The following is a 25,781-nucleotide window of genomic DNA, read 5'->3' on the forward strand; positions in this document are numbered from 1 at the left end:
ATTAATCATATGTATGTGAGTATATTTGTAGACTTTCCATGTCTATTCTTCCATATGCCTATATAATCTATATGTCTATCCTTATAAATTTACAATGAGGTTTTAATTATTTGATCCCCATACTAAGCTTTAAAATCAGGAAATGTGAGTTCTCCATTGCTGTACTTTTTTTTTCTCAAAATTACTTTGCCTATTCTGTATCCATATTTGCATGTGAATTTTAGACTCAGCTTGCCAACTTCTACAAAATGCCTGCTAGGTTATTGATAAATATTCCTCTAAATCTCTAGATCAATTTGGGGACTACTGTCAATTGTATTCATTTCCTACAGCTGCTTAGCAGCCAACAACTGGAAAGCTTAATACAAGAAAAATTAGTTCTTCCACAGTTCTGGAGACCAGAAGTCTGAAATCAAGTTGCCAGCTTATCATAAATGAAATTAACTATCTCACAGTTCTAGAGGATAGAAGTCTGAAATCAAAGTATTCATAGAATCATGTTTCCTCTGAAGATTCTAGGAGAGAATATCTAAGATTCTGTTGTGGCTATCAATCATTAGTGCTCCTGTTCTTGTAGTCACATCACATCAATCTCTGCCTTTATAATTACACACCATTTTTCCTGTGTATCTCTGTCTCTGTGTGCCCTTTCTTCTTCCCTTATAGGGACATGAATTATATTGGATTAAAAGCCCAATCTCTCCAATATAATCTCAGATTAACTTAACATCTGCAAAGCCCTTATTTCCAAGTAAGGACAAATTCATAGGAACCAGAGGTTAGGATGTTAACATCTTTTAGAGGTATATAATTCAACCAATGATACCATCTTAACATTACTAATTCTTCCAATCCATGAACATGAAGTATCTTTCAATTTATTCATTTCTTGAATTTCTTGAATGTGACTTTTCTGGTTTTCAGTATAAAAGTCTTACACTTCTTTTCTTCAGTTTATGCCTAAACATCTTATTCTTTTTGATGCTATTATAAATGAAATTTTATTTATTCAGATTGTTCATCGCTACTATAGAGAAATATAACTCATTTTTCTAAAATTTTCTTATATCTTGCAATCATTCTGAAATCATGCATTAGGTCTAATTATGTTGTATGAGTTACCTAGGATTTTCTATACACAAGATTATTTAATCTGTGAATACAGTTTATGTTCATTTCCAATCTAGATGCAATTCTCTTGCTTAATTGACCTGGATAAAATGTCTACTATAATGTCAAAGAGAAGTATTAAGAGTAGACATTCATGCCTTTTTCCTGAACTCTGGGGGAAAGTACTCAGTCATTAACTATGTTAGCTCCAAGTTATTCCTAGATACACATTATCTGGTTGGGAAAGTTACTTTCTATTCCTAGTTTGTGAAATGTTTTTAATATGAACAGGAATTGGATATTGCTAAATGCTTTAATCTCTCTGAAAGAGATTATAGAGTATTGACATAGTTCTTTCCTTAAATGTCTTTATAATTTACCAGTGAACCCATTTGGGCCTAGCACTTTGTTTTGGAAAGTTATTAAATATTGATTCAATTTCCTTCATAGATATAGGCCTAGTAAGATTGTCTATTTTTATTGTGTAAGTTTTAGCAAATTGTGTCTTTTAAGAAATTGGTCCATTTCATTTAGATTATCAAATGTGTGGGCATAGACTTGTTTACAGTATTCCTTTATTATCATTGCAATGTGCATAGAATCTGTAGTGATGTCCCACCTTTCATTTCTGTTATGAATAATTTGTGTCCTCCAATGGAATACTACTCTGCCATTAAAAAGAATAAAATAATGCCATTTGCAGCAACATGGTTGGACCTAGAGATCATCATTCTAAATGAAGGAAGTCAGAAAGAGAAAGAAAAATACATGGTATCACTCATATGTGGAATCTTAAAAAAAAGGGGGGGGAGGGACACTATGAATTCATCTAGAAAACATAAATAGACTCATAGACTTAGTAAACAATTTAATGGTTACTGGGGAAAGTGGGTGGGAAGGGATAATTTTGGGATTTTGAGATTTACAAATGTTAGCCACTATACATAAAAATAGATTTTAAAAAGTCTTCTGTATAGTACAGGGAACTATGTTCAATATCTTATAATAACCTCTAATGGAAAAAAATACATAAATGAATATATGCATGTATATGCATGACTGGGATACTGTGCTGTACACCAGAGACTAACACATTGTAACTGACTGTATTTCAATTTAAAAAAATAATATTTTAAAACATAATAATGATTTTGTGACCTCTTTTTTTTTTTTTCTTAGCCTGGCTAGAGACTTATAAATTTTATGGCTCTTTCGAAAGAATCAACTTTTGGAAGGGGAGGATATAGTTCAGTGGTATAGCGCATGCTTAGCATGCACAAGGTCCTGGATTGAATTCTCAGTACCTCCATTAAGAAATTAAAAATAAAATAAAAATAAAATAAATTTAGAAACATAATTACCTCCCTTCCCCCTCATAAAATCCTACATTAAAAAGAATCAAATTTTGGATTCATTTATTTTCTGTATTTCTTGTTTTCAATTCCATTAACTTCTGCTCTAATTGTTATTATTTCTCTTCTTCTGCTTACTTTGAAATAATTTGCTTTTTTTCTAAGGTAGAAACTTAGATTATTGCTCTTAATTATTTCTTATTTTCTAAATATCACATTCAGTGCTGTAAATTTTCCTCTGAGCACTGCTTTCATTACATTCCACAAATTTTGATAAGTAGTGTTTTCATTTTCATTTAAAAATATTTTAAAATTTCTCTTGATGTAGCTTTTTAAAATACATGTTTTATTTAGAGGTGAGTTTTTAATCTCAACATATTTGAGATTTTCCAGATGTTTCTATTAATTGATTTCTAATATCACTCCATTATCATCTGAGAGCATATATTGTATGATTCTATCTTTTTAAATGTGTTTAGGTGTGTTTAATGACCCAAAATGTTTTCCATTTTGGTGACTGTTACATGTCAGCTTAAGAAAAATGTGTATTATTACTGTTGTTGAATGAAGTAGTCTACAGATGTTCACTAAATAGCCCAGCTGACTGATGGTGGTGTTGAGTTCAAGTTATGTCCTTACTGATTTTCTGCCTGTTGGATCTGTCTATTTCTGAAAGAGAAGTGTTGAAATCTCCAACTAATAGATGGATTCATCTATTTTTCTTTGTAATCTGAATAGGTTTTGCTTCAAATAGTTAGATCTTCTGTTGGTAAGCGCACACACGTTAAGGACTGTTATGTATTCTTGGAGAATCGACCCCTTTATTATTGTAATGCCCTTCTTTATCTCTGACAACTTCCACTGCTTTCAAATCTGCTTAATGTGAAATTAATAAAGCTATTCCTGATCTTTTTTCACTAGTGTTAACATGGTATATTTTTTCCATACATTCACTTTTATCTTTTTATTTAAAACACATTTTTTTCGTAGGAAGTATATTGTTGGGTCTTGTTTTCTGACCTACTTTGAACACTCCCAAATTTGTGCAATTAAACCATTGATGTTCAAAGTGATTACTGATGCAGTCCGATTAATATCTACCATATTTGCTCCTGTTTTCTATTTCTTGTACTTTTTTCTCTGTTCCTATTTTTATCTTCCAATTTTTTTCTGCCTTTTGTGGTTTTAACGGACCAATTTATATGATTCCATTTTCTCCTCTTATATCAGTTATACTTCTTTTGTAACTTCTTTTTAGTGCTTGCTACAGTTTGGAATACCTATTTAGAGTTAATCCAAGTCTGCTTTCAAATAACACTATACCACTTTCCAGTACTGTGAGTACCTTATAGTAACAAAATAACCCCAACTCCTCCCTCCCATATCTTGTATCACTTATATGTAAGTATACATAAGTACATACATATATGTATATGATATACCTAAGTATACATAATTGAATACATTATTATTTTTTTCACAAACTATTACCTGTTAGATAAATTAAGAATAAGAAAAGTTTTTATTCACCAACACTCATTCCTTCTTCAATGCTCTTCATTACTTTATGTAGATCTGAATTTCTAACCTTTACATTTTCCTTCTCTCTAAACGCTTCTTTTAACACTTCTCTCAAGGCAGGTCTACCGGCAAAAATACAGATCCAAGGAGCACTGGTGATTTTTCAATCTGTTCAGCTTTTTACTTATTTTTAGGATGGAGTTGGCAACCTCCAAGCTTCTTACATATGGATCTAGAAATCTCACTTCTTTTAAAGTCTACCAATGACTGGTCACTGAATATCAGTTATTCAGTTTATGTGCAAAAGCATGTTGCCTCATTGTCTTCGAGTGATAAACCCATATGACATCTTTCAAAATACACAATCAAAAAGGGAAAATGGCCAAAGAAAATAAAAGTGCATTAATAGAAGTGATAACACCGGATGGGAAATTTGAATTTAATGTAGATGTAGTTTATACATGGCTGACCATGGGAATGTTGACACTATCATCATTTGAGACCTCTAGATATGCACCTGTAGGAACTTCCCAGTATAAATAAGAACAGTGATTTTGCTGAAAAGGATGAAGATGTCCCACAGGGAGTGACACACCAACAAAAAAGTTTTTATTAAAGACACTTTGAGAAATATTTCATAACATTGAAAGCTTTAAGGATGAAATGTTGGAAGGAAATCTGTGGGAGCCCATGATTGGGTTAACAAATTGTACAGACCCCAGCCGCCTGTCACCTTTAAGAAGAACAAATGTGCTTAGTAACTGCTTTGCAAGCAGGCGCCTGTGCATCTGCACTCCTGTCTCCTTGCCGTAAAAAGCAGAAACAATGCCTTGCTTGCATAGTTGAGGTTTTAGATAGCACTCTGCTCGTTGCAAAGCAACGACCCAGGCCCTCAGCTATAAACGCTGGGAGTGCCTGCTGTTAGACAGTCTGTTACCCCCAAAACAAGGAACTGGCTGGTCCGAGTGCAGTGGTGTTTACAATTAATTGATCACAGCAAGGCACCGTCTCTGCTTTTTACGGCAAGGAGACAGGAGTGTGGATGCACAGGCACCTGCTTGCAAAGCAGTTACTAAGCACATTTGTTCTTCTTAAAGGTGACAGGCGGCTGGGCCCTGTTACAATTTGTTAACCCAATCATAGGCTCCCACAGAAATCTATATTTAGAAAGGAGTGTGACAATTCGGTGAAGTACAGAAAAGATGCTCACTCCTATAAATTATACAAGGAGAAGAAAATAAGCACTGTTAAAACTACTCTTGATAATTTTTATAATGAAATAAAAAAACTACTTTTAAATGTTTTCAATGTTTTATATTACAATATCATAAATAAATACCACCTTAACCATTCTTTCAATATGCTTTCAATTTCCTACACATTTGTAACTGACAGTAAGAATTTTTAGTATTTTGACAAAGAAACTTTTTAGGCAATGGAACAACTGTAATTTTTCCATTACTTAATGCTGGTTTCAGCTAGGAGATATTTTTACAGTCCCACAATACTCTGCAAAGCAAGAGTTGCCTATATTTCATAGGGTTTTCTGGGGGGGGGGGGGCTAATGTAAATGGTAGTTAATTAAATTTCACTTTCCAAATATTCATGGCTAGAATATTGAAATACATGCCGTTCACTGTTTTTTCTTGCCTTGTGGCATTGGCTAGGACTTCCAGTGCAAAGTTGAATAGTAATGGTAAAATCTAACATACTTGCCTGATTCCTGTTCATAGAAGGGGAAATTATTCAGTCTTTAATGATCAATATTGATGTTATTATCAGTATTTATGAGATTCCATTTATCACATTAATGAGGTTGCCCTCTATTCCGAATTTGCTAAGCATTTTTTATAATGAATAGGTTTTAAATTATGTCAAATGCATATCTTTTTATACCTATTGAGAGGATATGTTTTTTTCTTTAGTTATATGATTGACTTCCAAATAGATTTTTCTGAACTCTTTCAGTTCTGAACTGGACCATTCTGAAATATACCCGGAGCATTCTGTTCTCCTTAAAAAAAGACATGCTCTCAAGGAAAACCATTTTATCACAGTCCAACAGATCTTAGGGAAGGGAAGTACCCAACCTCACTTCCCTACAGACTTTGACATGGAAGAAAATACCCAACTCCAGTTTCCTTGAGCCTTTGACAAGAGGAAGGTTAAGTACCCAAATCCAGTCCTTTCTAAGCTTCCTATCTCACCTAAAGTGGGAAAAAAGCAAGAATCACTTGGGAAGGTCACAGGCAAGAGACATAGGCTCTCCAAGAGACTGAGATTTAATCACAGGATTACAAATGCTGCTCTTCTCCTCACATACTATACCAACACATCGACAGAGCTCCTCCTTCCACTTTTCAGAGTTTTCCTTAGGTTTCCTTTTAAGATTTTCCTGGGATTACAGTGTACTTAAGAGGGGAGGAACAAGGAGAAATGTGTCTATATCACACTGTCTGAAAGAGAAGTCCTGGTGCCTGTTTCTATAAATAAAATTGTATTGGAAAACAGTCATATTCATTCATTTATTTACTAAGATGATTTTGGGGCTATAGCAGCAGAGTTAAGTAGTGTGACAGAGACTGGGACTCAAAAAGCATAAAATATGTTCTATCTGGTCCTTATAGGAAAAGGCTTTCTGACCCATCTTAGAGGACATAATAATAAAACTCCAAAAATAATAGCAATAAAAAGATAAAATATTATAAATAAGCAGAATAAAAAAATGTTTAAAATATATATGAAGATAACCATAAATACATTTAAAATTTAAAAAGAACCTTAAATGAATAAAAAGACATCTCCTATTCTTGGATTAGGATGTCCCAAGATCTTCAAGACATCATTTATAGGTTTATAAATTTTACAAACATAATTTTGTAAATTTATAAATTTAATAGAATCCCCCCAAACTCCCAGTGAGTTTTACAGAGGTACATAAATTGATTCAGACATTCAAATGGAAAAATAAACCCACATAAATTTCTAGGAAAACACTGAAAAAAGAAAAAGCCCCATGAATGGACTAGCCTGACAAATTATTATAATATACTAAAAGCCTATATAATTAGGAGTGTGGTACTAGCCCTGAATAGACAGGTCAATGGAGAATAGAAAAGTCCAGAAACAGATGCAACTATATGTAAAAGCCTTCTACATCACAGTCCATTTGCAGTTAACAATGTATTGCTTCATAATGTCTTACAGTCTTATAAGCTTATAGTCCTCTATCCTTTATGTTACTGTTTTTATATATAATACATAGACCTCAAAAGACAATGTTATAATTTTAATCTTTAATAAGGCATTTGTTTTATAAAGCTATTAAGAGAGAAAAGGCAAAAAAAGTCCTTGCATTTACCTAGATATTTATCAGTTTAATGCTCTTCATTCTAAGGATATAAGTTCTATGAAGTTTCATTTACTTCTGTCTTAGAACTTTCTTTATCATGTGGTGTAATATAGATCCACTAGGAACAAATAGTCTAAGTTTTCTTTTACTGAAAATGTCTTTATTCCGTCTTCATTTTTGAATATTTTCACTGGATATACATTCAGGGTTGACAGGTTTGTTTCCTTTTTTCCCCCCTCACAATTTAAAGGTGTTATTCCATGCAGTTTTGAATGAAATGGTTTCTGATGAGAAGTCAGAAAGCAACAGAATTATTGTGCCCATGTATATGTCATTTTCCTGTTGTTAAAGATTTACACTTTTTGTTTGGCTTCAAACACTGTAATTATGATGTGCCTAAGGTGGGCTTCTTTGCCTTTATCATGCTTCATATGTAACAGTCACTATCTGCAAATTTTTACATTTAATCGAGTTTGAGAAATTTTCAGGCATTACTTTAAAAAAGAAAAGTTTTTCCCCATTTCTCTCTCTCTCATCTCTTCTGATATCCCAATTGTACATATGTTTGATTGATGTGATCTAACAGGGCTCTCTGGCTCTGTTGTTTTTCCCATTTGTTTTTTATTCTTTTCTTCACCTAGGATAATTTCTATTGATCTGGCTTCAAATTCACTTACTCTTTCCTCTGTTATGCCTATACATCATGCAAAAGTTAAATCCTTTCAATGAACTTTTCACTTCAGAAATTATATTGCTTCTCTCAGAATTTCCATTTGTTTCCTCTTCAAGACTTAAGAACTCCTTGTTGAGAGTTCCCTTTTTTCTGCTGATATTTTCATGTATTGAAAATATGTTGTTTTACTTCACTGAGAATAGTTAAAATGCCCACTTTAAAATTATCAAATGATAGTTTACAATATTTGGTTCACCTTATGGTTGGAATTTGTTCTCTAGAGGATGTGTTACATTTTTTTGGTCCTTCTGAAGTCAATAATGAACACTGTAATCCATAGAAAAATTACTATAGAAATAATGTTGAAAAATAAGCTAAATAGTAAATGGGAAAACTAAAATGGATTTCTAAAAATATTCAACTGCTCCCAGAAAAGCAAGAAAGGAGAAACAAAGAAATTAATAATAGACAAAACAAATAGAAAGCTAAAAATAAAATGGCAGACCCCAGCTGAGGTATATCAATAATTATATTAAATGTTAGTGAAATAAATGCTCCACTTAAAAGGCAGAGACTGTTAAGAATAGATTGAAATACAAAGGAAAAATAAATACGAACTATAAGAGACGAACTTTACAAATAAAACACAAACAGCCTGAAAGTAAATGGGTGGGAAAAATGATATCACGATGAAACAATAAGCATAAGGAGACTAAAATAATTGTATTATTAATAGCAAATAAAACAGATTTTTAAACAAAACTTAATACTAGAAATCAGGAAGGACACATGCTGATAATAGGGTTGATTTAACAAGACACAATAATCATACATGTGTCTGCATCCAATAACAAGAGTATCAGAATACATGAGCTGAAGACTGACAAAATTAAAGGAAAAAACAGGCAATTCCACACTCATGGTTGATAATTTTAAACTACTCTTTCAGCAACTGATAGACCTAAAAAAAGAAATTTAGGAATGCATACAAGTATAAAAGATATGAACATTACCAATCACCTAGAGTCAATTGATATTCTTAGACACCACACCAAAAATAACATAATGTACATTATTTTCAATTGTACAAGGTAGGTTTACCAAGATGGACAATATTCTGAACCATAACACAGTTGAAGTCTAAATAAAAAATTAAGATAGTAAAGAATATGTTTTTAACCATAATATAATTAAGCAAAACCTATAAGATGAGAAAAAAACCCAACTATCTGCAAATTAAACATTCTTTTAAATAATCACTGACTCAATGAAAAAAATTACAAGATTAAATGTCATTTTGTACTGAACAATAAAAATATTTTTAAAATCTGTGGGATGCAGCTAAATAGACAAGTTTATGACTTTAAATGCCTACATTAGAAAAGAAGGAAAGTCTCAAATCAATGATCTAAGTTGGGTGGGTGGGGTCAATGACCTACAGCCCCTAGGCCTGTGTCATCTTTGTAAGTTATGTTTTATCAAAACACAGCCACATCCATTCACTTAAGAGTTATCTATGGCTGACTTTTTCCACAATGGAAGGACTGAGCAATTGTTAGAGATCATACAGTCCATAAAGTTAAAATATTATGTTGCCATTTAACAAAAATTTTGCCTACACCTGATCTAAACTTCCACCTTATGAAAGTAGAAAAGGTAGATAAGTTAAACTCAAAGCAAGTATAGGAAATTATAAAGATAAGAGCAGAAACCACTGAAATAAAAAATATAATAATAATACAGAAAATAAATATAACAAAAAATCTCAAAACTGATAAACTAGATTAAAAAACCCACAAATTTCTACTGTCAGAAATTAAATAAGGAACATCACTACAGATTCTTCATATGTGCAAAAAATAATAAAGGAATATTATGAACTGTATGGAGTGGCTTCCAAGAAACAGTATTAAAAGGAAAAATCAAAATGCAATATGTTGAAGAACATATATATCACACTACCTATTGTGTAAGAAGAGAAAATACAAAAATGTATATCTATGTCAGAAAAATAAACCAAAAACCAATGAACTTGGTTATTCATAAGGGACAGGGAGGCAAATGAGGTAGAATGGATACAGGAGTGATACTTCTCTGAGTGTATATTTTTGTACACTTCTGATTTACTAAAGCACATTACTATCCTAAATATTCAAAAAATAAAATTATATCAATAAGATTGTGAAGGAAGGAAAACTAAAACTAAACAAATGAATCTAGTTACATTTTGAGTTTATACCATAACCATATGAAAAGGACAGAAAGGAAAATAGGATAGGAAAAAGGAAGAGGAAGGGGCAGGGAAACAGGCAAGGAAAGTGTAAGGAAAGAATGAAGGGAGGAAGGGAGGGAATAAGGGAGGGAGAAAGGACGGATTCAAGTATCTTATAAACACAGTATTTGACAGTATACCCTCCGTCTTGTTGGATGCAGGTAGGTATCAGGGGCTGAAGAGCAAATAAAATGGAGACAACCCTTAACTATTTTTAGTAGGTTTCTTTATTGGTTTTGGGGTGAAGCAATTTTCAAAATACTTTACATGTATTATAAGATTGATATATTAATATATTATAAGATTATCTTTGATGCTATTTGGACCTAGTTTTCTCACTGTGCATAGGAGAGACAATTACAGATGGGGAAAGCAAGAAAGAACACTGTAGGGATGGATTGGAACTGAAGGTACAGTATGACCCACACAAAAATAAAATCTCTATATGTTTCTGTGTGTATATATATTTGTGTAGCTGTGTATATATACACACGTACTTCCTAGCTGTGTACACTAGAAAAGGCCAAAAAGAAAAGACCTCAGGAGCAATGAGCAACCAAGTGCCCAGATCTTGGTTTGTAAATACTATTCCTCCACTAAAAGGAACCAAGGTTCCTAGAAAAAAACAGATAATTACAGAATGAGGCAGGATAGGTACAAGATGAGTCTTCTCATGACAAAAGTAAGGAAACTTTCAAATAAATGTTGTGGACATATCACAAGTACATAAGAAAGTTTTAAGGGGCTCCCACTGGCTATATCTAGAACATTTTGAGTACAAAAAAATAATTTTAAAACATGATGACTTATAAACCACTGAAAAAAAGCTAAGAATTTGACTCTCTCATAATAATAAATAAATCAGAGGCAGGTCTTGTGCTTACAGTATTATGCTGAGGACTGACTGGTAAGTCTAGACTTGCAAAACAATCATGGTAAAGAATGGGCAAGGAAAAAGGCTAAATCCAGGGGGACAATTTGATAGCATATAAAATATTTTCGTAATCCCAAAATGTCTCACTACATTGTGATGGAATCATTGTGTATCTACACTGTAACAATTGAATATTCTGGTTACCATATTGGACTACAGTTTTGCAAGGCCACAGAAATGCTGCAGATTAATAAGGCTAAAAAGACATAACTAAGTGTAATATTTGTATCTAGGCTGGATCCAAGACTAGATGGGGTGAAAATGCTATAAAGAACATTGTTATGAAATATAAAGGATAGTTTAGACAAATGAGTTTGACAAATGTACTATGGTAATTTAAAAAAAAAATCCCTATTCTTAGGAGGTATCCACTTAAGTATGTAGGGGTAAAGGGCCAAATGGTCCAGAAAAAAAAAAAAAAACTATTTATACAGAGTGGAGAGGGAGGAGTACAGAAGATAAAACAAATAGCAAAAAATGTAAACAACAGATAAATCTTGATAAAAGAATTTTTATAAGTTTAAATTTTTTTCAAATGAAAAGTTTTAAAAAGAGGCATGATACCTAAAACATTAAAAAATAACTCTAACATAAATTGGAATCCAGAATGTTAAAAAAAAAAATACTGTCACAAATCAATTAACAAAATCAAAAGATAAAACAATTCAATAGATAACAGTAAATGATGTGAACAGAAACTTTAGAAAAGGAAACTAGAATCGTTAATATGCCTATGAAACGATCCTCAACATCACCAACAGTTAGTGAAAGACCTCCATACACAAAAATAAACTCAAAATGGCTTAAAGACTTAAAAATAAGATAAGACATGATAAACTTCTTAGAAGAAAACATAGGCAAAACATTATCTGACCTAAATCTCAGCAATGTTCTCCTAGGCCACTTTACCCAGACAATAGAAATAAGAGCAAATATAAACAAATGGGACCTAATTAAACTTATAAGCTTTTGCACGGCAAAGGAAACCATACGCAAAACAAAAAGACAACCTACAGAATGGGAGAAAATATTTGCAAATGATGTGACTGACAAAGGCTTAATTTCCAGAATATATAAACAGCTCATACAACTTAATAACAAAAAAACAAACGACCCAAACCAAAAATGGGCAAAAGACTTAAACAAGCAATTCTCCAATGAAGACATACAAATGGCCAATAGGCATATGAAAAAATGCTCAATATCACTAATTATCAGAGAAATGCAAATCAAAACTACAATGAGTTTTCACCTCATACCAGTCAGAATGGCCATCATTCAAAAGTCCCTGAACAATAAATGCTGGAGAAGGTGTGGAGAAAGGGGAACCTTTCTACACTGCTGGTGGGAATGTAGTTTCGTGCAGCCATTATGGAAAATAATATGGAGATTCCTCAAAAAACTAAAAATCAAATTACCATATGATCCAGCAATCCTACTTCTGGGTATATATCCAGAGGGATCCTTAAATCAAAAAGATACACGCACCCCAATGTTCATTGCAGCCCTATATATACAATAGCCAAGACAAGGAAGCAACCTGAATGTCCATCAACAGATGACTGGATAAAGAAATTGTGGTATGTTCATACAATGGAATACTACTCAGCCATAAAAAAGAACAAAACAATGCCATTTGCAGCAACATGGATGGACATAGAGATATTCTAAGTGAAGCAAGCCAGAAAGAGAAAGAAAAATACCATACGATATTACACATATGTGGAATCTAAAAAGAAAAGAAAAAATACTATGAACTCATCTACAAAACAGAAATAGACTCACAGACATAGTAAACAATCTTATGGTTACCAGGGAAAGGGGGTGGGGAGAAATCTTGGAGTTTGAGATTTACAAACGTTAGCCACTACAAATAAAAATAGATTTTTTAAAAAAGTTTCTTCTATATAGCACAGGGAACTATGTTCAATATTTTGTAATAACTTTTAGAATATGAAATCAAATATATGTATGTATATGCATGACTGGGACATTCTTCTATACACTAGAAATTTACACATTGTAACTGACTGTATTTCAAAAAAAAGTTAGTGAAAGGCAAACTGAAGCACATCATTTCACATCCATCATATTGGCAAATTTCTTAAACAATAACAAAGTGCTGAAAAGTATAAGCAGCAAGGAAAAGGGATAAAGAAGAAAGCAAATGTTACTGAGAAACCAATATACTCACAATCTTCAGTTAAGAGTGTAAATTGAAACAATCACTCTGGAGAGTAACACATATTTCACTTGACATGTAACAATTTCACTTTAATAAAAACACTAAAGAAATTCTCATATGTGCACAAGAAGTCCTCTGAAGATTTCACTGCAGCACTGTATTTAATAATAAGTAACTGGAAACAACCTAAAGTCCATCAACAGGATACTAAATCCATTGTGTTTTCACTAAATGGAATATGATTCAGTAATTGAAATGAATTTATCAATACAGATAAATCCAAGGGTAAGATACAACTAGTATAGCATCAACCAGAAAAGAAATTATAACTAACTACTATGGTGACACCACTCCATAGTTGCTGAATATCCTATGCTGCAAAAATAATGATTAGTGAAGAAACCAAGTTGTGGAATAAATAAACCATTACAGAACTTTAAAAAAGTTTAATAGCATGGAAAAACCATTAATATATAACTAAGCAGTAAAAGTATTTTAAAAAACACATGGTAATGATATACAACTTCAAAATAGGACTTACTTGTGGCATGTGACGAAGAGATACAAAGGGGGCTTCAACTGTACCTATGCTGTTTAATGTTTTTAAAAATCTGAAACAAACAGGGTAAAGTTTAAAATTTGTTAAAACAGGGTAGTGGTAATAAGGCTCAGTCTGTCACTCCCAGTATTTTCTGTTTGAAATATTTCATCTGAAAACTTTAGATGGCCTACTATTTTCAAGAGAATAAAGTGCAAGTTACCAAGAAAGAGTTCTGTACATTCTAGCCCCAAACTATTTTTCTGTCTCATCACCTATTGCTCTCCACCTCACATAATCCTTATGTTGCCAATAACAAACAATATATCATTCTAAATATGCCATAAACTTGCAAAAAAGAAACATGCTTTTGCTCTTACTTTTGCTCTACTTAGAATATCCTTTTCCCCAACCTGTATGAGAAAAAAATTATACTATAGTTGACCCCTGAACAACATGAGTCCACTTACACACAGACTTTTTAAAATGAACACATATAGTCCTACATGATCCATGGTTGGTTGAATCTACAGATGAGGAATAGCAGCTATGGCAGAACAAATATAGGACTTGAATATCTGTGGATTTTGGTATCTGCAGTGGGTCCTGGAACCAACCTCCCACAGTTATAGCTAAGGATGACTGTAATTCTTGAAAGCCAAATACAAATGTGATCATCTCTTTAAAATCACCTTTGAAAATTCCATTCAGAAAAAAGTCCTGTCTACGACCATACTCTGAATGCATCCAATCTCATCAGAAAGGGCCCTTCTCTGTGTTCTGTTCCCACAGCAGTCAATATATTTATTATTATAACATCACATTGTCATTTTGTTAATCACTGAAGCAAGGAGTTTACCATTGTTCTAGATCTTCCCAAAGAATAATATTTTGGCTTTATGTTTCTCTAGTATCTGCCTGTTTTCTAATCATTGATTTCTACTCTTTCTTACTTCCTTACTTTTACTTATTATGAGTTTACTTTGCTTTTTTTCTTCAAGCTTCCTAAGGTGGAGCTCAGGTTACTGCTATTTAGACTTTTCTTCCTTACTAATAAAACTATTTAATAAATAAAAGCTTGATCTTTTTCTAGCTTATATTTTTTGAGAACAAAGGCACTTTTCCTTTCCTTTTTTAAAGACATAATAATATTTTCTAAAAAAAAAAAAGAATAAGGCTAACTTTTAAAAATCAAGCAGTACAAAAAAGTACAAGTTAATAAGCAATAAATTATTTAAAACATCATTAAAAAGCAAGTTTAACATTTAATGAACATCTTTGGACCTCTCTCTGCATATAATTTAGATAGAAAAATGTGAGAGGAGTGGCCAAAATGGTAGAGAAGGAAGACTCTGAGCTCACCTCCTCTCACAGGCACACCAAAATTACAACTATTTACACAGCAACTATGGATAAGAAAGATCTGAAGACTAGCAGAAAAGATCTACAACTAAAGATATAAAGAAGAAACCACAATGGGATGGGTAGGAGGGGAAGAGATGCCTATACAGTAAAGACCCATACACAAGGGGGAGAAGAAGGGGGCGAACCACAAATAGGAGAATAATTATAATTGCAAAGGTTCTCCCCAAGAAGTGAGGGGTCCAAGCCCTATATTAGGCTCCCCAGCCCTGGGGTCCTGCACTGGAAGGATGAGCCCCTAGAAATATTTGGCTTTGAAGATCAGAGGGGCTTACTTTCAGGAGAACCAGAGGGTAGAAAATAGAGATTCCACTCTTAAGGAGTGTACCCCAAATCTCTCACAATCTGAGACCCTGGTAAGAAGCAGTAATTTGAAAGAAGCCTGGATCAGATCCTCCTGCTGATCTTGGAGAGACTTTGGGAGAGGCAGGAGGCAACTGGAACTCACACTAGGGACACAGATGCTAGCAGCAATCATTTTGGGAACCTCATTTTACCAAAAGGACACTGGTGCTGGCAAGCACCATTATGGAATCCTCCCTCTTGCTTATTAGGAATGGGATCAGCCCCACCCACCAACCCGTGGGCATCAGTACTGGGATGCTTTAGGCCAAGCAGCTAACAGGGTAGGAACACAGGCCCATCCACCAGCAGACCAGCTACCTTAGGACCCCCTGAACACCCAGCCACCTCCAGACACAGGCCACCCACCAGTGCACTGGCACTAGCCCAGGGACCCCTGGAGCCCTACAGTCAGCCATTGAGACCCTATCTGTCTACTAGTGGACAGACACCAACTCTGGGACCCCCAAGGCCCTGTAGCCTGAGACATCATGACCCAGCTCCGCCCACCAGCAGGCTGAAACGAACCCCAGAATAACCTAGGCCCTGACTCCACCCACCAATGGACAGACACCAGTCCCAGAACTACCGCAGCCCTGCAGCCACCACTGTAAAGACCTAGCACACCCACCTGGAGACCAGCACCAGCTCTAGGACCCCTTGGGCCCCAGCCCTGTCCATCACAGCTCCAGGATTCCCCAAGGCTCTGCAGCCAGAAACCCCAACCCTCACTGTGCCTACCAGCAGACCAGTAACAGCTCTGAGACACAGTGGGCCCCTCAGCCAGCTGCTTTGGGATTCAGCCCATTCACCAGCCAACTGACACCAGGTTTGGGGCACCCCGGACCCTCCAATGGATGCATGGATAAAGAAGATGTGGAATGTATATATACAATGGAATATTACTTAACCATACATTGGAATATTACTTAACCATAAAAAAGAATGAAATCTTGACCTAGAAGGTATTATGCTAAGTGAAATCTGAAAAATAAAACAAATGAATAAACATAACATAAAAACATAAATATAGAGAATAAATGTTTGCCAGAAGGGAGGGAGTGGAAAGAGAGAAATAGGTGAGGGAGATTAAGAGGTGCAAACTTCTAGATGCAAAATAAATGAGTCACAGCTATGAAATATACAGTGTGGGAAATACAGTTAATAATTATATAATATCTTTGTATGGTGACAGATGATAAGTAGACTTACTGTGGTGATCATTTTGAAAGATATAGAAATACAGAATCAGTATGTTGTGTAACAGGAACTAACATCGTGTTGTAGGTCAATTATACTTCAAAAACTAACTCATAGAAAAAGATAAGATTTATGGTTATCAGAGGTGAGGATGGGGGAAGGGAAATTAGATGAAGGCAGTCAAAAGGTACAACTTCCAGTTATAAGATAAATAAGTACTACGATATAATATACAACATGATAAATATAGTTAACACTGCTGTTATATATGGAAGTTGTTAAGAGAGTAAATCCTAAGAGTTCTCATCACAAAATTTTTTTTCTATTTAATTTTGCATCTATATGAAATATGGATATTCATTAAACTCATGCAGTAATAATTTCAAGATGTATATATGTAAGTCTAATCATTATGCTGTATACCAAAACTTATACAGTGCTGCATGTCCATTATATTTCAACAAAACTGGAAGAAAAAGTACCCTGAAAAAATTAAAAAAAAAAAAAAGGTGGATTAAAAACATAGTTACAAGTAATTTCATTAATCCAGGATTATATCACAAAGTGGCTGCTAGGGAGAGGTGACCTGATTGGAAAGGAACACAAGGAAACTTTCATGGGTGATAGAAATGGAACACCTATGATGCTTTAGGGGTACAAAATTTGCCACCCTAAATGTGTCTCTTTGGCATGAGGATTAATATAGGCTGATTGTTTTTAAATAACAGAAGACTCGGAAGACTTTATCTATACCACCCTTTAAATTACCTAAAGAATTTAGACAAAGGGCCTGTTCCTACCACCAGAGATATCTGCAAATAATACGGGCTAGCTGTGGTGGGAGGAAACTTCGCAGGGCCTAGTAATCAGAGTCCTCTCAGTGTCAGGTTGTCTCTGCATTCACATACCGAACACTTGCTTTTCCATCTCCATGTGAATTGCCTTCCTCCCCTCTGAAGTCCCAAACCACTACCCCCAACATCATCTTTTGTCTTTATATAAAGATGGTATTTAAAGAGAAGCTTCAGCTATTTTGGTGAGTTACTCAATCTTCCTGGGTCTGTCCCATGTATACATGTAATTAAACTTTTGCTTGATTTTCTCCTGGTAGTCTTCTGTAAATCATGTCAATTTAATTCTTAGACCAGCCAGAAGAACCTATAAGCATAGAGGAAAATTTCTTCCTTCCCAACAATGCATTTTAATATATGTGAACTATACCTCAATGTTTTGAAATGGGATTATATGAACTTTTATTTTAAATGGTTCAATTTTATTTTACTTGATTTAAAGAGAAAAGAAAGAAAAATGACTGTGAAGGAACTGCTAAAGTTCAGATGTTATTTCACAAAAAAATATAACTATCAAAATAACATCCTAAAGTTTTTTGGATGGAAAATCATTAGAATGTAAAACATATATATTTTTACCACATGTTAATTTTAAAGTACTGATACCATACAATGAAGAATGAAATTAGAAGAATGAGGATAATTACTTCTACAACTCCTCACAAAGCTACACATTTCTGTGGTTTGTGTATTTCTACTGTCAGGGCTTACAACATATTTTGTTGTGTGACCTTAACTCCCTTAGATTTTCCTCTAGTTCAACACTTAACTATGCATTTGATGTTTACCACTAGGCCTGTTATCACAGTTAACTCTATAACTGCTGTTGACAAAAATTAATCAACAGTCATTCTATGAAAGAAATGAAAAATTTTATTCAAGCCAAATTGAGGATTATAACTGGGGAAAAGCCTCTCAGGAAGCTCTAAGGACTGTTCTGTCTGTTAAAGATCAAAGCAGAGTTAGATAGGTTTTTGAGACAGAGGGTTATACATTAAATGACATAGATAGTTTGCATAGCCCAGATCTGCAAGTACAAAGTGGTGGGTCATTGTGACCTCTTACAAGATTAAGAAGGAATGTTATCTTTTAAGGAGTTGTCTTGGTGCTAGGAGAATGTTGCTCTTTACGGTTGAGCAGGTATTTCTGCTGATGGGGAGGTTTGGTCGATGCATAATGCAGATACACATTTTACAGCAGAGGGAAGAGGAGGCCAAAGGGCAAAGAAAAATTTTAGGTTTAAATTTTCCTTGACTTGCCTTAAAATACGAATTTTTATTTCATCACTGTGTTCTTCATTTTTATTTACCTCTTGGTTGATTATATTTCACTGTTAAATAACTTTTCCAAGAAAGATTCACAGGTGCTAATTCCATGAGTGCTAATTCCATTTTATACTTGACTGTTTCTGCCTGATTCCTTAATACTTGAAAGACAACTTTTCTTTTTTGAGTGATATGGTGACAAATTTTAGATGAATTCCAATCACTACTTAGACTGCTATGGGAAACCTCCCCTCACCCAACTCAAAGTAGAAATGCTAGATAAAAGAGAACACATTGATTAAAAAACACATAAGAAAGATCAAAGAAAAGAAATTCCTCAGGTACCAGAAACAAAGACAGAACTCAAAAGCCACTGCTGTGACCTCTAGCCAAGAAACGTGGTCTCCAGAAAGTAGAGGAGCTTGGAGCAGGGCTTCCTGTGGGAGAGGTTCTACATATCCAAAAAAGAAAGTGACAATTCACAGTTCCACAACCAACATATAAAAGTACCCTTAACCCATCACTGCCAATACTAGTAAACTATTTATTATACCAATCTAGCAGATAAAAAAGGACACTGCACTAATAATGTAATTTGCATTTCCTTCAGTAGCTTTTCTATGCTTATTATTGATTTGGGTAGGCATTTCCATGGAATTATCTATTCATATCTTTTATCCATTTATCTACTATTTTTCTTACTTACTCCTTAAAATAGCAAAGATAGAAACCCTTTACCTTCTGTGTGCAATGCAAATTAGTTTTCTTTCAAATTCTGTTTGTGGTGTATTTTACCATAAAAGTTTTTATTTTAAAACTTGATGTACTTAAATTTATCTTTAAAAAGGGATCAAAACTTCTGCTTTAGTTGGAGGTTGTAATTTTCATAAGTGAAAAAAAAGTAAATTTTCAGAGATATTAAAAAATTTAAAGCCCTCACATTTTCATCAACTCTCTTACTTCATGCAACTCTTAACCTGCTCCGAACGAGTTTAACATCAACGATCATTTGGATCATAGTCTCAGTTTTCTCTAAGTTTTTTCTTTTTCTCCATGGCTTAATTTGCTAGAGACCAAGGGTCTTCTGGCCAGAGAAAGCAGGTATCTGACCAAAGAATATTACCATAGATGAAGGTCACTTATAATGACAAAAGGGTTAAGAAAGATATAACAATGTCGAAAATATATGCAAGGCCTCAAAAATAAATTAAGGAAAAATTAATAGAACTTCAAGGAGAAACAGACTAATTGCAATTACACTGAAAGATTTCAATATATTTCTCTCCCTAGTTGATTTTAAAGAGTAAACAGAAAATCAGTAAAGACAGAGAAGGCTGAACAACTCAGTCAATTAACCTGACCTGGCTGTTGTTTATATAACACTTCAGCCAACAGCAGAACATACATTCTTTTTAAGCACACACTGAATGTTTATTAAGATAGATCATAATCAAAGCCATAAAACAATTTTAAGTAAACTTAAAAGAATTCTAATTATATAAAATAGGTTCTTTGTTTTTTGGGGGGTAATTAGGTTTATTTTTATTGTTATTCTTACTCTTATTATTAATAATTATTTAATGGAGGTACTGGAGATCAAACCCATTACCTTGTGTGTGCTAATTAAGCATGTGCTTTACCACTGAGCTATACCCTCTTCCCCTAAAGAATGTTCTTTGACTACAAGAGAATTAAAATAGATAAAAATCATGGAAAGATCTCTGGAATATCCCCCAAATATATGCAAACTAAACAGCACACTCATGGATCAAAGAAGTCAACATGGAAATTAGAAAGTGTTTTGAACATAATAAAAAGTAAAACAATGTATCAAAAATTTGTGGGATGTCACCAAAGAATTACATCTGAAAAAATAGCATACATAAAATCCCTATATGAAAAAGTCTCAACTCAGTGACCTGACATTAAGAAACTAGAAAAAGAGAAAATTAAAACTAAAGGTAAGCAGAAAAGAAATCAGACTAAAAAATCAATGATAATTGATAACATAAAACAATAAAGAAAATCAATGAAACCAAAATGTAGATCTTTGAGAAGATTAATAAAATTGATATACCTCTAGCCAGGCTGATCAGAAAACAGAGCAGAAAGGGTACAGGCTCAGTAGTAGAATATGCACTTAGCATGTACAAAGTTCTGAGCTCAATCCCCTAGTACCTCTGTTTAAATAAATAAAGAAACCTAGTTACCTCAACCCACCAAAAAAGAAAGAAAGAAAGGAAGGAAGGAAGCAAGCAAGCAAGCAGGACAGCATTACCACAAATGAAAAAGGTAACATTACCAGATAATATCGATATAAAACAAATGATAAGTGAATTTTATGAACAACCTTATGTCAATAAACTCAATGACTGAGATGAAATGGACATATTCCTTAGAAGATGCACATTATCAGAGCTCACTCAAAAAAATATATATATAACCTAAATACTCCTATATCAACTAAATACACTACATTAAAGGTTAAAAATCTTCCCCAAAATAAAACATTAAGCCAAGATGAATTCACTGTGAATTCTACTAAACATATAAGGATGAAATAATACGGATTCTACAAACATTATTCCAGAAAACTGAAGAGGTATTACATTCCATCTCATTTTAATGAATTAGGCCACAATTTCCCTGATACTAAAACTTTGCAATGACATAAGAAAATTACAAACTAACCTCCCTCATGAAAGTAAATGCAACAATTAACAAAATTTTAGCAAATCTAACAATATATAGAGTAATATAAGCTTTGTCCCTGAAATGCAGGCCTGTTTCATAATTCAAAAATCAATGTAGTTCAATATACTTAATTCAAAAAGAAAAACCACATCATCATCTCAATGAACACAAAAATAGCACCTGACTAAATTCCAAGCTCATTCAAGACTTTAAAACTCAAAACACTAAGAATGAAAAGAAACTGATTTAACCTAATAAAGAAAATTTACAAAACAAAAACCTATAGCTACTATCATGCTTAATGGTAAAAGACTGAATGCTTTCTCCTGAAGGGAGTAAGACAAGGATGCTCATTCCTACTACATCTATTCAACACTGTACTGGAGTTCTAGGCAGTAAATAAGGGGGCAAATGCAAAGAAAAGGAGATCAGAAAGGAAGAAGTAAAATTGTCCTTATTTGCAGGTGAAATAATCCTATATGTAAAAGGTCCTAAAGAATCCATAATAAAACTACACAACTAACAAAGAAGTTTAGGAAACAACAAGATATAGGAGTTAGACCCCAAAATCAACTACATTTCTATACTACAATAAACCATCCAAAAATGAAAATAAGAGACTTCCATTCTGAATAGTATCAAAAAGAAAAAAACATTTAAGAATAAATTTAACAACAACAAAAAACATTTATACATTAAAAAAATAAAAAACACTGCTTGGAGAAACTGAAGATGTATAAGTGGAAAGAAATCTATGGAAACTTATGTTCATGGATTTGAATCATGCAATATTATTATGAAGACAATGCTCACCAAACTAATCTATAAAGTCAATGCAATCTGTATCAAAATCCCAGCAGGCCAAGTCGATCCTAAATGCAAAGGATGCAGAACCGCAGAATACCCAAAACAATTTTGAAAAACAACAAAGTAGTAGGTCTTTCATCACCAGATTTTAAAACTTACAGCAATCAAGACAGTGCAACACTGATGAAAAGATAAGATACAGAAAATAACTGATACACTGGACTTCATCAAAATTAAAAATTTTAGTGCCTCAGATAGAAAATGAAAAGATAAGACACATGGGGGAGAAAATATTTGAAAATCATATTTTTGATAAAGAACTTTGTGTCCAAACTCTCTCTATATAAAAACTCTAACAATGCAATGAGAAAAAAAATAGAAATGGAGAAAAGATTTAAATGTTATTCCTTCAAATACATATGAATGAGCAATAAGCAAATGAAAAGATGCTCAACCTCACTAGAGTCAAAGGAAATGCAAAATAAAACCACAATGAAATACTACTTCACACAAACTAAAATGGCTATAATCAAAAAGACAGGCAATAACAAATGATGAAGAGGATGTGGAGAAATGTGAACTCTCATATATCGTAGGTAGGAATGTAAAACAGTACAGCCAATTTGGAAAACAGGCAGTTCCTTTAATAGCTAAATAAATATTTATGACCCAGCTATTCCACTCCAAAAAATCTACACAAAAGAAACAAAAACATACAAGAACATGTACATCAACATTCATAGCAGCATTTATTATAGCCAAAAGAAAAACAAAAAGGGGAAACAATTTAACTTTCTGTCAAGTGCTAAATGGAGAAACAAAAATACATTGTATCTATAGAACTGAATAATATTCAGCTCTGAAAAAAAGGAATAAAATACTGACATATGCTACCACGAGGATAAACCTCAAAAAGATTTTAGTAAGTAAAGGGCGTCAAACTCAATATAATTATTATATGTTTTCATTTATATGAAATACCCAGAAAAGGTTAATTTTTAGACAGAGATCAGTCGTAGCCTGGGAGTGGGGATGGGAAGAGGACTGACTATAAACAGGCTTGATGGAATTTTCGCAAATAGTGAAATGTAAAACTGGATTGTGGTGACATCTGTAAGCTATACAAATTTACTAAAAATAAGTGAATTGTGCACATACAATGAATAATTTTTATGGTATGATATAATACCTCAATAACATTTAAAAGGAACCAAATTAAAATTTTTTAACTAAAAAATACAGTATCTGCAATTAAAAAATTCACTTGCAACCTCAATAGTAGAATGGAGACAGGGAAAAAGAGTCACTGAATTTGAATTCGAAGACAGATCAATAGAAATTACCCAATCTGAGCAATAGAACAACCAAAAAAGGTTGAAATAAAACAGAGACTCAGGACCCACGGGACGATACAAAAATGTCTAGTATACAAGTCTCCAGAATGTCAGAATAAGAAAAACACTGTGCAGAAAAAATGTTTGTAGGAATATCAGCCAAAAACTTCCCAAATTTGATAAAAGATAAATTCATATATTCAACCACCACAGCAAACCTAAACAAGATAAACCAAAAGAAAAACATACCCAGAAATGTTACAGTCAAACTTTGAAAAAACAAAAATACAGAGAAAAGTTTGAAAGCAGCTATAAAAAACAACACATTTCATATGGGGAAACAATGATTCAAACAACTGCAAATTTCTCATAGAAAGCATGGAGGACATAGATGGTAGAAAAACACCTTTATTTAAAGTACTAAAAGAAATAAGATAATGGTTAGACAGTGGTTTCATTATCTAATACCTCTTTATCCAGTGAAAATGTCCTTCAGGAATGAAGGTGGAATGAACACATTCTTAGATGCAGGAAAATGAAGAGAATTCATCTCAAGCAGAGTTGAGATGAGATGATAGAGAGTTCTTTAGTCTGAACGTAAACAGTATCCAGAGGAAGGTAGGATGTTTACGAATGAAGGAAGAACAGTAAAACTGGTAAATGACTGAGTGAATATAAAACTATTTTTCTCCTCCTAAGTTCTTAAACTATGTATGACTCCATGAAAGAAATCATAACACGGTCTGGGGGACTTTCAAAATGTATAAATCTAAAACACATGGCAACTATTTAAAAAATCAATGGAGGAGGATAAAGAGATCTATATGAACATAAGGGTTCTGTGTTTTATCTCAAGTGGTAAAATATTAAATCTATACAAACTGTTTGGTGATGGCTAGGTATGTGTATCGTAATCCCTATGGGAACAACAATGACAAAACAAATTTAAGAGATGGAACCAAAAAGTTTAAAAGAACATTAAAATGGAATACAAAAAAAAAATGCTCAAATAACACAAAAGAAAAAAAAATAAAAAACAGAAACAACATTAGCAAAGATGACAAAGCTCAGACATGTAGAAAGCTAGAAACAGGATCACTACATTCCTTGAGAGAAGAAAAAAGCTTGGCAACTGTAAATTAATGATTTTCTTTACCTTAGAAGTAAAGCCATTGCAGCAAAAAAAGTATAAAGAAATTTAGAGAAAGCAAAGTGCCTACTGGGAAAGACAGAATCTAAGCAATTGATTACTGGAACAAATGTCAGAGAAAGTTGTATAAAAGCAGGTAGGAATATTAAACTAAAACTTATAATAAACTGCTAAAGGCCAAGTGTGGGCTACCATGAGAATGAGGTTTCAAAAACGGGTCAGATTGTACTGGCCTGGCCTGCAGCCTTACCAACAGGTGGCCGTCGGGAAGATCATAGAGAAAGATTCCCTTTGTGCTCCCTGGGGGAGGGGAGCAGCAACTATGGTTGAAATCCTGCCCAGATGCATCTCTCCTCTCTCTCTCACCAAAAAAAAAAAAAAAAAAAAAAAAGTTCTTAATCTAAAAGGAAGCTCACTAAAACCTGTGGCCTGAAACACTGGGTAGAGGAATACAGGGCGGACCAAAATTAATACCAGGCCTATCTCCCCTAAGAAACAAAAAGCTTAAGTGCACAATGTGGGGAAACCCAGTGGTGGAAACCAACTACATCTGGGTAAGGGGAGAAAAGAGTAAAGCTTTAGCCCTAGGGGAGGAACAGGAATACAAGTGAGGAATAGCATTAAATCTGATGGTGCAAGAAGACTTGTGAAGGCCATACTCTTAAGACCCAGAATCACAGTGCCAGCTTAAGACTGACTCATACAGAAAACAAAACGTATGGTTACCAGGGGGAAGAGGGGAGGGAGGGATAAATTGGGAGTTTGGGATTGGCAGATAC

The 25,781-nt window shown here is 33.6% G+C and overlaps 1 long non-coding RNA gene across 1 annotated transcript in view; it reads right to left on the reverse strand.

Annotated features, from left to right (window-relative positions):
• The window catches only part of LOC116150928 (uncharacterized), a 74,841-nt gene that overhangs the window by 16,571 nt on the left and 32,489 nt on the right, over positions 1-25,781 (reverse strand). Inside the window, exon 2 of the long non-coding RNA XR_004134766.2 lies at positions 13,941-14,010. This is a non-coding gene — a long non-coding RNA (uncharacterized LOC116150928). The remainder of the gene's footprint in view (positions 1-13,940; positions 14,011-25,781) is intronic.

This window comes from Camelus dromedarius, chromosome X, assembly GCF_036321535.1.
Source record: "Camelus dromedarius isolate mCamDro1 chromosome X, mCamDro1.pat, whole genome shotgun sequence".
Taxonomy (NCBI): Eukaryota; Metazoa; Chordata; class Mammalia; order Artiodactyla; family Camelidae; genus Camelus; species Camelus dromedarius.